We start from the raw sequence: 15,695 nt of genomic DNA, 5'->3' as shown, positions 1-15,695 counted from the left end.
TCTTAGCGACCCCATGGACTGCAGCCTACCAGGCTCCTCCATCCATGGGATTTTCCAGGCAAGAGTACTGGAGTGGATTGCCATTGCCTTCTCCGTGTCTATGCTATAAGTGGATAAACGCTTAGTTCTTTCCCTTTACTTATCAACTTTCAAAATAAAATGATGGTTTGATAGCCATCTCAACTGAGGACAAATTAGTTTTTCTGACATCTTTAAGTATTACTATGGACTCATGGGTTTTTAATTATTCAGTCCATTTCAAATAACTAAATGAATAATTTTTGAGGCTAGAATTTTCATACGTTATCCATTTTCTTTTCACAACGATCATCCAAGTAAGGTAACATCACTATCTCTTTCACATATCAAGAAACTAGGACAAAGAAATAACTAATATAGTAACCTCAATGTCCAGTTGGATACAGAATCCAAGAGAATAGGAATGCATTCATGTTTTTTAATCAGTTTCTCCTGAATGTAGCTCAGTTCAGTTCAGTCGCTCAGTCGTGTCTGACTCTTTGTGACCCCATGAATTGCAGCACGCCAGGCCTCCCTGTCCATCACCAACTCCCAGAGTTCACTCAGACTCATGTCCATTGAGTCAGTGATGCCATCCAGCCATCTCATCCTCTGTCGTCCTCTTCTCCTCCTGCCCCCAATCCCTCCCAGCATCAGAGTCTTTTCCAATGAGTCAACTCTTTGCATGAGGTGGCCAAAGTATTGGAGTTTCAGCTTTAGCATCATTCCTTCCAATGAACACCCAGGACTGATCTCCTTTAGGATGAACTGGTTGGATCTCCTTGCAGTCCAAGGGACTCTCAAGAGTCTTCTCCAACACCACAGTTCAAAACCATCAATTCTTTGGCACTCAGCTTTCTTCATAGTTTAACTCTCACATCCATACATGACCACAGGAAAAACCATAGCCTTGACTAGATGGACCTTGGTTGGCAAAGTAATGTCTCTGCTTTTCAATATGCTATCTAGGTTGGTCATAGCTTTCCTTCCAATGAGTAAGCATCTTTTAATTTCATGGCTGCAGTCACCATCTGCAGTGATTTTGGAGCCCCAAAAAATAAAGGCTGACACTGTTTCCACTGTTTCCCCATCTATTTCCCATGAAGTGATGGGACCAGATGCCATGATCTTTATCTTCTGAATGTTGAGTTTTAAGCCAACTTTTTCACTCTCCTCTTTCACTTTCATCAAGAGGCTTTTTAGTTCCTCTTCACTTTCTGCCATAAGGGTGATGTCATCTGCATATCTGAGGTGATTGATATTTCTCCCGGCAATCTTGAGTCCAGCTTGTGCTTCTTCCAGCCTTGCGTTTCTCATGATGTACTCTGCATGTAAGTTAAATAAGCAAGGTGACAATATACAGCCTTGACGTACTCCTTTCCCTATTTGGAACCAGTCTGTTGTTCCATGTCCAGTTCTAACTGTTGCTTCCTGACCTGCATACAAATTTCTCAAGAGGCAGGTCAGGTGGTCTGGTATTCCCATCTCTTGAAGAATTTTCCACAGTTTATTGGGATCCACACAGTCAAAGGCTTTGGCATAGTCAATAAAGCAGAAATAGATGTTTTTCTGGAACTCTCTTGCTTTTTCCATGATCCAGCAGATGTTGGCAATTTGATCTCTCGTTCCTCTGCCTTTTCTAAAACCAGCTTGAATATCTGGAAGTTCATGGTTCACATATTGCTGAAGCCTGGCTTGGAGAATTTTGAGCATTACTTTACTAGCGTGTGAGATGTGTAGCTCAGTACCAGTCAATAAATGTCAATGTGCAAATTAGTTAATGATTATCATTTCTAATTGACACCTAAAAACATTCTAATACCTACTGAAGACTTCTGGATAAAGTAATATTTGGGATTAACTTCAAAATAAACAAAGATGGGGAGCATCAAGGTCAGGGAGAGAATGTGAGGGGAGGGGAGCAGATTACAGATGAAACAAGGATGACTGTATCTTGATAACTGTTGAAGCTAAGTGATGGGGAGATGAAGGTTTATGATACTATCTTCTCTGCTTTTTAACATTGAAGTTGGCCATTAACAGAGAAAATATTCTAAGCCCTTGAAATATTAAAACCTAAGAAACTTTCTAAAAGTATTTAAACTGATAACTAAAGTAATAATATACTATTGCTGTTGCAACAACTCACCATCTTAGAAGTTACCTGAACTCTCCATTACACAAATGTATCAGACCAAGTGTTCTGATTTTGAATTCAGAAGATAATTCATTTGTCCATTTGGCAAACCCATTCATTTGCCCATCTGACAAACATTTAATGAACACTTATATGTGCCAGGGATTATCATAGTTGCTAAAGACACTGTCTGTGGAGTACATAGTCTAGAAGGGAAAGCAGATAAACCAAATCTAAGACAGTAAAAATTGTTGTGACTGACCATTATGAGACTTTTAGCTAAGACAATGACAGCAAGACTGGACAAGAGGGGACAGGTTCAGGAGCTATTTTTTTTTTCCAATTAGAAGTTTATTTAATTCAAGTTGGTCAAAGATCAGAGATATGAAATGTTGCAAATATATCATCAAAGATAAGCTCTAAACAAATACTACTACTAAGTTGCTTCAGTCTTGTCCGACTCTGTGCAACCCCATAGACGGCAGCCCACCAGGCTCCCCTGTCCCTGGGATTCTCCAGGCAAGAACACTGGAGTGGGTTGCCATTTCCTTCTCCAATGCATGAAAGTGAAAAGTGAAAGTGAAGTCGCTCAGTCGTGTCTGACCCTCAGCGACCCCATGGACCGCAGCCTTCCAGGCTCCTCTGTCCATGGGATTTTCCAGGCAAGAGTACTGGAGTGGGGTGCCATTGCCTTCCCCAAATCTTTTATAGATTCATCCTTATTACACGTAGGTCTAAAAATATATAGAACTTTTCAGAAAAATATTTTTTAAACAGAATGGAATCACCACAAGGAGGCCACAGATATGATAGCAAAAAAAAGACTTTAGAAACTTTTAACTATTTGTTCACTTTTCTGCAAACTTTTTTGTGAGTAACCCTTGCTTGAAATCCACTGTCCCTGGAAGCTCAGATGGTAAAAAAAACAACAAAAAAAAATCTACTTGCAATTCAGGAGATTCAAGTTCAACCCCTGGGTTGGCAAGATCCCCTGGAGGAGGTAATGGCAACCCACTCCAGTATTCTTGCCTGCAGAATTCCATGGACAAGGACCACTGCAACTTCTCTGTCATAAGCTGTCTAGGTTTGAATCCTGGGTCCACCTTTTACCAGCTGTGTAATTTGGGACAATTTATTTCCAGCCTTTGTGCCCATGTTTCCTCTTTCTTAAAATAGAAATAATAATTATATCTCCACAGAGAGTTTATATGAGGGTTAGATGAATGTAAGCCCATTTAAAATGTTTAGAACAGGGCTTAGAGTAAGTGCTCAATAAACATTAGCCATTACCATTTTTATAAATATACTTTTTATTCTTATTATTTTATCTCTTCTTACTGTCTTTCTTAGGTCTCTGTGTCTGAATCTTTGTCTCTGTTTTACCTGGTTCTGTCTGTCACATAAACTGCTCCAATTTTCTCATTGGTTATCTAAATATCACTTAGCTAAGTAATAAACAGGGCCTTCCCAGGTGACTCCGTGGTAAAGAATCCACCTGCAAAGCAGGAGACTCGAGTTTGATCCCTGGGTCAGGAAGATCCCCTGAAGAAGGAAATGGCAAACCACACCAGTCTTGTTGCATGGGAAGTCCCTGGACAGAGGAGCCTGGTGGGCTATAAGCCATAGAGTCACAAAGACTAAGCGGCTAAACAACAGCAACAAAGTAATAAATACAAACTATTAGTCTGATGTCCAATTCATAATGCACATGTCTGGTAAAACTAACCAATATAAATTGGAACTGAAAATCCGTACCATTGCATGTGGTGAAAGGTGGTATTGACCAAAACTTTACTGAGATCAAACTTTAAGATCAAATCTTAAAGTGCAAATCTGTAAAATTTGACCAAGGAATCTTAGACCTGGTAGAAATAATAGTCATTGAAGAAACCTCACACAAACAAAATAAGTGGTAAAATCCGATGCAGACAGAACCGCCGGATGACTCAATTCTTCACTTTGAAAAATTTTGTAAATTTATTTTTTAATTTCACTTTGAAATTTAAATAGAGAATTAATTCTGTCAGAAATAACTTCAGTAAATTAAAAAAAAAAAACTAATAGTGAAGCAAATGGAAAAATCTTATCTAATATAGAAAACTATTCCAGAAATGTATTGGTGTTTGGGGGTGATTATTTATTGGAGTTTATTATACACTGGATTTTTCTTCCTGAAAATGCTTTCTCAATGAACATATAACAGTGTTGGTATAATTTTGATTCAATGTCAAAATGCCATTAGGAGAACTTCCCCGGTGGCCCATAGCTAAGACTCCATGCTCCCAATGCAGGGGATTGGGTTCCATCCCTGATCAGAGAACTAGAGCCCGAGTGCTGAAATGAAAAGATCCCGAATGCCCCAACTAAGGATTCCACATGCCCCAACTAAAGATTGAAGATCCAGCATGCTGCAGCTATGAATGGCACCGCTAAGTAAATAAATTTAGAAAGATGGTAACAATAACCCGGTGTACGAGACAGCAAAAGAGACACTGATGTATAAAACAGTCTTATGGACTCTGTGGGAGAGGGAGAGGGTGGGAAGATTTGGGAGAATGACATTGAAACATGTAAAATATCGTGTAAGAAACAAGTTGCCAGTCCAGGTTCGATGCACGATACTGGATGCTTGGGGCTAGTGCACTGGGATGACCCAGAGGGATGGTATGGGGAGGGAGGAGGGAGGAGGGCTCAGGATGGGGAACGCATGTATACCTGTGGCAGATTCATTTTGATATTTCGCAAAACTAATACAATTATGTAAAGTTTAAAAATAAAATAAAATTAAAAAAAAATGCCACTGGCATCCAAAGAATTAGGGTCAGGATGAGGGTATGGATCAAGGTGCTTGTGTGTGTGTATTCAGTGCACACATGTGTACAAGAGAAGTTTGGGAAAAACAAAAGGTAATGTGGCCTCCTAATGAGAGCGCATGTCGAATATCCCCCATGCTATGAGTAATCTGTTAACCTAACTGATGGGCCAGAGATACAGTAGTGCACAGGCATCAGGGTCAGGTAGACTTGGGTTGAAAGAGGGTTCCAGCACTCAAAAGCTCTCACCCTGCAAAAGTCACCACCTCCCAAGCTTCAGCATCCTCCTCTGAAAGTAAGAATGTCAACAGTACTAACCTCGTGAGTGTTATCAGAGGACCCCCTGAGACAATGCCCCTGGCAGGTACCTGACTTGCAGTCTTGCTCTCAGAATGGATGCTAGCCACCATTATTTGTGAGTGTTCTACTTTTGCTCTTGAAGTTACTCATCCAGCTGGCAGTCAGTGAGATGAGTAACTTCTGAACCGGGACTTTTTCATATCATATTTCTTCGCTCCCTGCCACCCCCAGCCCAGTTTCCAGGACCCCAGCATAATGCCATGTTTTATCATATTATCCCAGTGATTTTTAGCTGTATGTTGAGTGCCTATTACAGAAAGACACAAAAAAGGGGAGAAAGAAAGGGGGTTGGGGTTGGGGCTGAGACATATGGGGTGCATCAAAGGGCCGCCAGACAGCTGGTGAGCAGGGAAACACTCCTGGGTGCTGGGTCTTAATTAGCTGACAGGTGGGTCAAGGCTTGGAAGAGGTGGGAAACAGTATGTTGTTTACTGCCAGAATGAGAGGCTGCCCCAGGCCAGGTTCCCTAACACTCCCACTCCTCCTGGCTGAGTTAGTACAAGTGAAGATGGTGCTCCCCTTCACCTTGCAGAAGCCCTGGGCAAAGGGAAGAGGAGCTTTGCAGAACAGATTTGATAATTACAACTTCCAAGAAAGGCTCTGAGCCACTTTGCCTTCAGCTTGCACTCCACTTCCTCCGGTCACATTTTCCCCGACACTAAAATACAGCTGGGAAAGACAGTTCGGTGCCCTCACAGTCGCTGTGGCTTCCTCAAGCCACGGCCTGCTCTTTGATGAGCCTGCGGGGCTGTAATTCTCATCACCTGACATTTATGGGAGGCGGCATATTAGCAAAAGGCTTTACAGCCATTTTTATGAGGGCTGCCTCCCTGAGACCTGTCAGGTATAATCACCCAGGCCAAGCAGAAGGAAAGAGCAAAGACACGCAAGTAATGGCTCTGGGCCCCTGGCCCACAGAGCGCCCACAACGGAGCCCACAGGTGCCACATTTCTTCTATTGCGTGTCACGGCTGATTGGTTTGTCCTCCTAGCCCCGGCAGCTGTCAGTCATCCTCTGCCACCTCCAACTCATCAGCTGGTCCTGAAGCTGCAAATCCCAAAGGCACCTCCTGTCCATCCATTTCTGCCCATCGCCACGGCACCACTCTGGTCCAGCCTGCCTCCCACACAGCCCCCACCTAGCTCTGCCTCCTAGTCTTTTTTTTTTTTTTAAGATTAAAAAATAATTTGTTAAGGCTTCTTTGAATTTGTTACAATATTGCTTCTGTTCTATGCTTTGTTTTTTTAGCCCTGAGGCATGTGGGATTTCAGCTCCCCTCCAGGGATTGAACTCTCATCCCCTGCATTGGAAGACAAAGTCTTAACCACTGGACCACAAGGGAAGAAGTCACATGCCTCCTAATCTTGCCCCCTGCCCTAACTTGGGAGACAGAGTGATCTTCTAGATGTTCACTTATTTCTTTCCTGTACATACCTTGTAAACTTTCTGCTATAAGTATTGCTACTCCAGCTTTCATTTGATTTCTATTTGCATGAAATACCTTCTCCCATCTCCTTACTTTCAGTCTGTAAGTACCCCTAGGTCTGAGGTGGGTCTCTTGTGGACAGCATGTATTCAGGTCTTGTTTTTGTATTCACCCAGCCAGTCTATGTCTTTTGGTTGGTGCATTTAATCCATTTACATTTAAGGTAATTATCAGTATGTATGATCCTATTACCATTTTCTTAATTGTTTTGGTCTGTAAAGCTTTTGATTTCTCCATCAAATTTGAACAGAGTTTTGCTGGGTAGATTATTCTTGGCTGTAAGTTCTTCCCTTTCATTACTTTAAATATATCATCCCACTCCCTTCTGACTTGCAGAGTTTCTGTTGAGAAATCAGCTGAGAACCTTATGGGAGTTCCCTTATATGTTACTTGTCATTTTTCCTTTGTTGCTCTTAACATTTTATCTTTCTTTTTATCACTTTGATTACTGTGTCTTGGTGTGTTCCTCCTTTGGTTTATTCTTCCTGGAACTCTCTGCAGTTTTTGGATATGGTTGACTACTTCCTTTCCTGTGTTAGGAAAGTTTTCAGCTATTATCTCTCCAAATATTTTCTCAGGTCCCCCCCCTCTCTCTCTCTGGGACCCCTACAATGTGGATGCTGGTACATTCAGTGTTGTTCCAGAGGTCTCTTAGGCTGTCTCCATTTTTTATTTTTCATTCTTTTTTCTATATTCTGTTTTGCAGCAATGATTTCTACCATTATGTCTTCCAGGTCACTTCTCTGTTCTTCTGCATTAATTATTCTGTTAGTGATTCCTCTAGTGTATTGTTTACCTCTCTTTGTTGGCTCTTTAGTTCTTCGGTAAAATTTCTTGCATATTCTCCATTTTTTTCCCCAAAATCCTATATCATCTTCACTATCATTGTTCTGAATTCTTTTTCTGGAAGGTCGTCTATCTCCACTTCATTCAGTTGTTTTTCTGGGGTTTTATCTTGTTCCTTCATCTGGAACATAATCCTCTGCATTTTCACTTTAACTTTCTGATTATGTTTTTGTTCTGGAGACTCAGTTGTAGTTCTTCTTGCTTCTTGTCTGCCCTCTAGTGGAAAAGGCTATCTAAAAGGCTTGTTCAAGTTTCCTGATGGGAGGGACTGGTGGCGGGAAAAACTGGGTGTTGCTCTGGTGGGCAGGGCTGCAATCAGTAAAACTTTAATCCAATGTCTGCTGATGGGTGGGGCTGTGCTCCCTCCCTGTTAGTTGCTTGGCCCTGGAGTCTATAGCCTCTGCTGCTGCTGCTGCTGCTGCTAAGTTGCTTCAGTTGTGTCTGACTCTGTGCGACCTAAGCTAGGGCTAATGACGTCTTCCAGTAGGGCCCACACCAATGGGCACTTCCCAGAACTGCTGCTGCCAGTTCCCCTGTCCCTGTGGTGAGCCACTGCCACCCCATGCCTCTGCAGAAGACCCTTCAACACCAGCAGGGAGGTCTGGTTCAGTCTCTTGTGGTATCACTGCTCCTTTCCCCTGGGAGATCCAACCAGTCCACTCTGAAGGAGATCAGCCCTGGGATTTCTTTGGAAGGAATGATGCTAAAGCTGAAACTCCAGTACTTTGGCCACCTCATGTGAAGAGTTGACTCATTAGAAAAGACTCTGATGCTGGGAGGGATTGGGGGCAGGAGGAGAAGGGGACAACAGAGGATGAGATGGCTGGATGGCATCACTGACTCGATGGATGTGAATCTGGGTGAACCCCGGGAGTTGGTGATGGACAGGGAGGCCTGGCGTGCTGTGATTCATGGAGTCGCAGAGTTGGACACGACTGAGCGACTGAACTGAACTGAATGTGCACAAGATTTTGTGTGTACCCTTCAAGAATGATGTCCTCATCCCCTCAGTCCTCTGAGAGTCCTGCAATCAAATCTCACTGGCCTTCAAAGTCCCATCCCCTGGGAATTCCTAGTCCCTTTTTGAACCCCCAGGCTGAGAAACCTGATGGGGGCCTAGACCCTTTACAACAGAGGGAGAACTTCTTTGGTATTCCTACTCTCCAGTGTGTGGGTTGTCCACCCAGTGGGTATGGGATTTGATTTCGTTATGACTGCACCCCTCCTACCATCTCAGTGCAGTTTCTCCTTTGTCTTTGGATGTGGGTTATCTTTTTTTGGTGGATTCCAGCATCCTGCTGTCTATAGTTGTTCAATAGCTAGTTGCAATTTTGGTGCTCTCACAGGAGATGAGTGCACATCCTTCTACTCCACCATCTTGAACCAATCCTAAGCCTTACGATACTTTTGGGAAAGTCTATTGTAAATTCTAAGACAAAAAGGTCCTACTGAGAGAATAATCTTTTAAAAACAAAAACAGCGATGCTTCAACAGCTTCCTCTATTGCTAAGATTTACTCAGAAGAAAATCCAAGTTCCTTTGAGGACTGCAGGGTCCCTCCATGACGCAAGTCCCTCCCCTCCCCTCTGGCCTTCCCTCCATGCTGACCCCTGCTCCCACACCAAGTTCAGGGACCCAGCAAGCAGGTTTATACTCACTACTCAGTCTTCTCACAGAGCTCTAGGCTCTTCTCTCAGCTGGTTTTGTCTCAACCTTCCAGTCTCAGCTCACATGTCACCTTCCAGCTCCCCAAGTCTTAAATTGCCTGTTAAGTGCTTTCAGAGCCCACTGAACAAACTTTAAATGTCTCTCTCTCTATTTTTTAACATGAACATACTGCTTTATTTACTTTTGGCTGTGCTGGTCTTTGTTGCTTCACATAGGCTTTCTCTAGTTGTGGTGCGTGGGCTTCTTTCTGTGGTGGCTTTTCTTGTGGAACACAGGCTCTAGGCACACAGGCTTCAGGAGTTGCAGCATGCAGACTCAGTAATTGTGACTTGCTGGCTCCAGGGCATGCAGGCTTCAGCAGTTGTGGCTCTTGGGCCCTAGAGTGTGCAGGCTTCAGTAGTTATGGCATGCTAAATGTTTCTTATATGCTGACTTACACACAGTCTGTCTCCTTTGCTAGAATGTACATCCCAAAGCAGAACCTGGACGTGTATTTCTCACTGTTACACTAATCCCTAGCACCATCGGCACAGGGTGTAGGCAAAGTATACTTACACACAGTAAATACGTATTGAAAATTAAATGAAAGGATGAAGCAATCCACCGAAAAGCCGATCCTCCTCTCAAACTCCCCGCTAGTCTTCATCATAACCGGTAGAGGGCAGCAAAGATCCTGTGTTATCTGACTTCTGAGGTTTCCACCAGAAACCAGAAAACGTACCCTCCTTTGCCAAATAGCAGCCTCAGATTTATCAGGAATCTTGGGGAAATGTTTCGCCTTAAACTTTCTTTCCTCTCCTTATTCCTGAAGCCCTCTTTTCTCTGAGCCATTTACAGATTTTTTTTTTTTTTTAAGATTTCAGGGACAATGATCCTTAGAAATGAAAGCAGATGTTGTATTGACCAATGGCCTGGAGCCTTACCTTCCTGCCAGACGAGTTAGTGTGGAAAAAAGACACTCCTGTCATAGCTGACAGCTGTGTGGGTCTTAAGGATTTAGGCTCTCCCTTATGGTGTTTGGGAAGGAGCAGGTACCAGCTAGACAGCTGCTGTTTATGTTTTGAGCACTTGTAAAAGCAGGTTGTATGTGTGCGTTTCTAGCTCTGTCTTCCACGTGGATCTGTTTCTGCTTATTCCATCTTCCCTTCTTCTTTAACAATCTCCTACCCGGAGCGGGAACCTCAGCATCTGCTGCCTTTGTGGGTTCCTTCACCGAGAATGCACCCTGAATCCAGGTGAGTCAGCAGTAGAATCGGCAACCACACAATCCCAGGATGGTGTTTTCATTTGATCTCTGCCCCCACCCCCTCCAAAATAGGTACTGAGACTTATGACTTTCCAGGGCTTCTCTGACAGCCAGATGGTAAAGAATCTGCCTGCAATGCAGGAGACCCTGGTTCGATTCGTGGGTCAGGAAGATCCACTGGACAAGGGATAGGCTACCCGCTTCAGTATTTGGGGGCTTCCCTTATGGCTCAGCTGGTAAAGAATCTGCCTGTGATGCAGGAGACCCTGGTTCGATCCCTGAGTTGGGAAGATCCCTGGAGAGGGGAAAGGCTACCCACTCCAGTATTATGGCCTGGAGAATGATTTATGACTTACCAAGCCTGGGTAAGGTGCTCTGTGCTCTGTGGTTCAAGTACAGGTACAATTTGATTGAAAGACTCAAGAGGGAGGCAGAGTTCCTCAACCTCAGTGCCACTGACATTCTGGACTGGATAATTCTTTGTTATGAGAACATTCTAGGATTTTGGCAACCTCCCTGGCCTGTCCTCATCAGATGCAGGTAGCACCCACCTGTAAGCTGTGATGACCAAACATGTTTTCAAACAATGCAAAATGTCCCCTGGGGACATGTTCCTACCATTTCAATCTTGAAAGCCATTCTTTTGAGGATCATGGTGGCAATCTTTTGGAGTGTCTTTCCAGCCTGAGTCCATGACCCCTTTCTCCTACCTTTGCTCCTCCCTATCCTGTGCATGCGTGCTGTGACCCCAAAGTCTATGGACCAGGCAGATCGGACATCTGACCCAACTTAGGTCTCAGCTTCTTTCCTTTGGGAATTTGAAACTAGGACCCAGGGACTGAGTACCACCTGGGTTCTTCAGGGGCACAAATCTCTAACTCAAATTTAGAAGATGTAGGCAGATGTATGATGATGTGGGGAACATGAAACAGGCATCCTACTGCAGAGATAAGAATGAAATAACCACAAGGGAGGGGGAGGCAGGACAAATTAGAAGGTAGGGATTAACATACACACACTACCATATATGAGACTGATAGCCAGAAAGGACCTACTGTATAGGTAGGAAATGCTACTCAATATTTTGTAATAATCTATAAAAATCTGAAAAGGAATATATAGAGATATATGTGTATTTTGTATGTGTAACTAAATCACTGTGCCATACACCTGAGACTAACAACATTGTAAATCAACTATATTTCAATTTAAAGATAAAATCAAATAAACTACAGAGAAACCCAGAGGGAAGAGGCAGAGAGAAGGTGCCTCGTCCCGGCCCTTTCTGGTTCTAGTACTTCCTAAGGATAGGCTCAACTTCCTGCCTTGGATAGGAAGTACATTGGTAACTGTTAATAATTCCTCTTTTGTGCTAGGACAGTTTTTGTTTGTTTATTTCTGAGTCCTAACTAGTACATTCTCTGTAATCTAGAAGTCAAGTCATAATCAGAAAACATCAGGGATCCAGGCAGTTGGGGGAGAGGTAGCTGACCCACCTCTCCACTCCGTGTGCTCTGTCCTTCTTTCTCTACCAAATGGCTTCCTCACTCTCTCTGTGGAGTTTTTCTTGCCTTGGCCTTGGCTCGTTCGTGGCCTTGTGTGCCACAGCCTCAACTCAACTTCTGGTGGTGCATTCGCTAACAGCAAACCCAGGCCAGTTTCTTGGTTCAGATTTCTGAGCAAGAGAGTCTGATTGGCTCATGTGGCAAAATACTATCAGCTGCCCATTCCACAGTCATCTCTCCCAATCAGTTTTGCTCAAGTGAACAACCCCAGGTGATGAATCAGAATTGGTTTGTTAAGGGCGATGATATGTAAAAGAAATCCTCCTGAGGAGCTTATGGAAAGAATCTTATTCTTGATATAAGAGGGCAAAGCCCAAGGAGGAGCCAGTCCATCCCCTTCCTGCACACTTTGGATATGTCATGTGAGGGCATGATATATCAAGCCGCTGTGGCAGCCATTTTGCAACCATGAAGTAAAACCTAGAGACCTAGAGAGAAGAGGCCTTTGACATCCTTGAGCTGACAAATTAACAACCCTGGAGCCATGTACCTTTAAACTTCTTGTTACATGAGATAATTAGGTATCCTTACAGTTTAAGCTACTTTGACTCTGGTGTCCTGTTACATGAAGCCAAAGGATCCTGACTGATACAATATAGCTCATCTTTTCAGACCAGGTCACTCAGGTCCCAGGTCACTAGCTGGCTATCCTGTAGATTCACTGTCTCGGAGTCACACACCTACCTCCAATCCATGTGTTTATTCCCCTGCTCCAAACTTCTATGAAATTTCTTTAACCTGCAGAAAAGTTGAAGAAATAATACAGTGAACACCAAAATATCCCTCACCTAAGATTCACCAGTTGTTAATATATGCAGCTAAATGCTACATATGTTCATTGTATATTTCCATATATTTGGGGGTGTTTATTTTCACTGAACCATTTGAAAGGAAGTTAGAGAGCTTATGAAACTTCATCCTGAAGTATTTCAGCAATTATCTCCTAAGAAACAAGGACATTGTCCTATATAACTAAGTTGTAATTATAGTAGATTCAATACATATTGTTATTCTATGATATAAAAATCTTACTAAATTTTTTGTTTTTGCTTTTTTCTAGTCCCCTTTATTCTACAAAAGCTTTTTTTTTTTTTTTTGGTCTTTCCTGTCACTGACTTTCAGTTCAGTTCTTTTATAGAATGTTCCATAATTTGGATTATCCAGTTGCTTCTTCAGAATTAGATTTACGTAAAGATTTTTAGCAAAAACTCTACAGAGGTGATGTTGGGTCCCTCTCAGCACATCACAGGAGGCACAGGAACCCACTGTGCCCTATTACTGGTCTTGCTGTTTAAACAGTTGATTAAGGTGCTGTCTGCCAGAATGCTCCACTGTAAAGGCATCTTTTCAAACTTTATATAATTAATAAGTAATCTGTGGGATAACACTTTGAGGGTATCTTGTTTCCCAACAGCTTTCACCCGATGTTTTAGCAGCCATTCATAAACCTTGCCTGAATCAACTATTATATCAGTGATTACAAAAATCACTTTTTAAAATATTTTATTATTTCCTCTACATTAACTGGCATTCTATTTAAGAGCTTTCTCTCCCCTCACACTCAATTTTCTTGAGTATTATTATGAACTTGGATTTTTCATTACCACTAATTTTCAATTTTCAAGTTGCCCCCCTTCAAGCAGGGAGCCCCTTCTAGCTGGTCTCTGTCCTTCAGACATGACCCCATCAATGTCTGAGCACTTCTTTGCTCTCTAGCAGAGGAAGCCCCGAGTTCATTTGGTACTTTCCAGACCTGGAATCAGCCTTTCTACAAGAAGGCCTTAATCCTTTTAATGAAAAGTAGTTCATAGAAAGCAAGAATTGGGTGCTTATAGAGTGCTCATTGCTATTGAAGTGTCATGGTGTCTAGGTCCTGTCAGTAGACATAGCCAAGAAGTATGTTTGATTTTAAATAATGAATTTATCTTGATCCCCAACTCCAACTGGGCTTCCCTGATAGCTCAGTTGGTAAAGAATCCACCTACAATGCAGGAAACCCCGGTTTGATTCCTGGGTCAGTTAGATCTGCTGGAGAAGGGATAGGCTACCCACTCCAGTATTCTTGGGCTTCCCTTGTGGCTCAGCTGGTAAAGAATCCACCTGCAATATGGGAGATCTGGGTTCAATCCCTGGGTTGATCATCTGGAAAAGAGAAAGGCTACCCACTCCAGTATTCTGGCCTGGAGAATTCTATGGACAGAGTCCATGGGGCCACAAAGAGTCAGACACAACTGAGCGACTTTCACTTTCCAACTCCAATCCAGCACCAGAAGATTTTTCTTCTTTTCCTCCAGTTCATATTTTTATCTCCTTTCTCTTACAGTGAGAACCTAGTTTTCAATCCAACATCAATATATTTATTAATACTCACTTGCTCCTCCCTACAGTACACCCAAGAGTCAGAATGCCTGTTCTCAGTACCTTTATCAAACATAGACCTACTCATAAGTTCCAGATTGTTTGTGGCACTTTTTTTAATCCCTAGAATACAGCCCACTAAAGGTAACAAGGTCTGTTAAAAACCTTTAAACCTTGAAATAGATTCATTTGTTTCTCTTTGTACTCAATGTTGCTGCTGCTGCTGCTAAGTCGCTTCAGTCGTGTCCGACTCTGTGTGACCCCATAGACTGCAGCCCAACAGGCTCCCCGTCCCTGGGATTCTCCAGGCAAGAATACTGAAGTGGGTTGCCATTTCCTTCTCCAATGCATGAAAGTGAAAAGTGAAAGTGAAGTCGCTCAGTCGTGTCTGACTCTTTGCGACCCCATGGACTGCAGCCTACCAGGCTCCTCCATCCATGGGATCTTCCAGGCAAGAGTACTGGAGCAGGGTGCCATCGCCTTCTCCAATACTCAATGTTAGGGTTCTCCTAATATATTGATTTATTTTTTTGTGATAGTGGGCTTAATTTTTTCCAGTTTTATTAACATATAACTGATATATAACATTTGAAAGTTTAAGGTGTACAGCATAATGATTTGGTATATGTATATACTGTGATATGATTACCACAGTAAACTTAATTAATATCTGTAACAAAACTACAAAATGCTTTACAAGTTTGTATGTCATCCTTGTGCAGGGGCCATGCTAATCATCTCTTCATTATTTCAATTTTAGTATATGTGCCACTGAAGTGAGCACTAATTGTATTATTTTGCATATGTAAAACAGCAGCATGGTTCAAAAGTCAAAACTATATTAAAATATAACTCAGAGAAGTTTTCTTCAACCCTGTACATAGCCAATTTTATTAGTTTCTTGTTTATCCTTTAATTGCAAAAATAATCAAATGTATACGTACATACACACACATATCTCATTTTGCCTTCTATTCAAATGGTAGCACACTATATACACTCCTCTCTGCACCTTATTTTTTTCACTTCATATTGTTTTATGTTATACACATGCAAGTGTTTTATAGCACTTGTATCTCACTTATTTGCTCTCTCAAATGTATTTGGTATTTCAGTTCAGTTCAATTGCTCAGTCGTGTCCAACTCTTTGTGACCCCATGGACTGCAGCACACCAGGCCTCCCGGTCCATCACCAAC

The 15,695-nt window shown here is 42.5% G+C and overlaps 1 non-coding gene across 1 annotated transcript; it reads right to left on the bottom strand.

Annotated features, from left to right (window-relative positions):
* Positions 1 to 15,175: 15,175 nt before the first annotated feature.
* On the bottom strand, positions 15,176 to 15,282 carry LOC147369604 (U6 spliceosomal RNA). The gene has a single exon (XR_015168725.1). It is a non-coding gene; the product is annotated as a U6 spliceosomal RNA (small nuclear RNA).
* Between the last annotated feature and the right edge of the window lie 413 nt (positions 15,283 to 15,695).

Source organism: Bos grunniens, chromosome 7, assembly GCF_055505025.1.
Source record: "Bos grunniens cultivar Pamir isolate PY7600 chromosome 7, Bosgru_T2T1.0, whole genome shotgun sequence".
Lineage (NCBI taxonomy): Eukaryota > Metazoa > Chordata > Mammalia > Artiodactyla > Bovidae > Bos > Bos grunniens.
The sequence above is the reverse complement of the archived record's forward strand: the minus strand, read 5'-3'. Positions and strand labels throughout refer to the sequence as shown.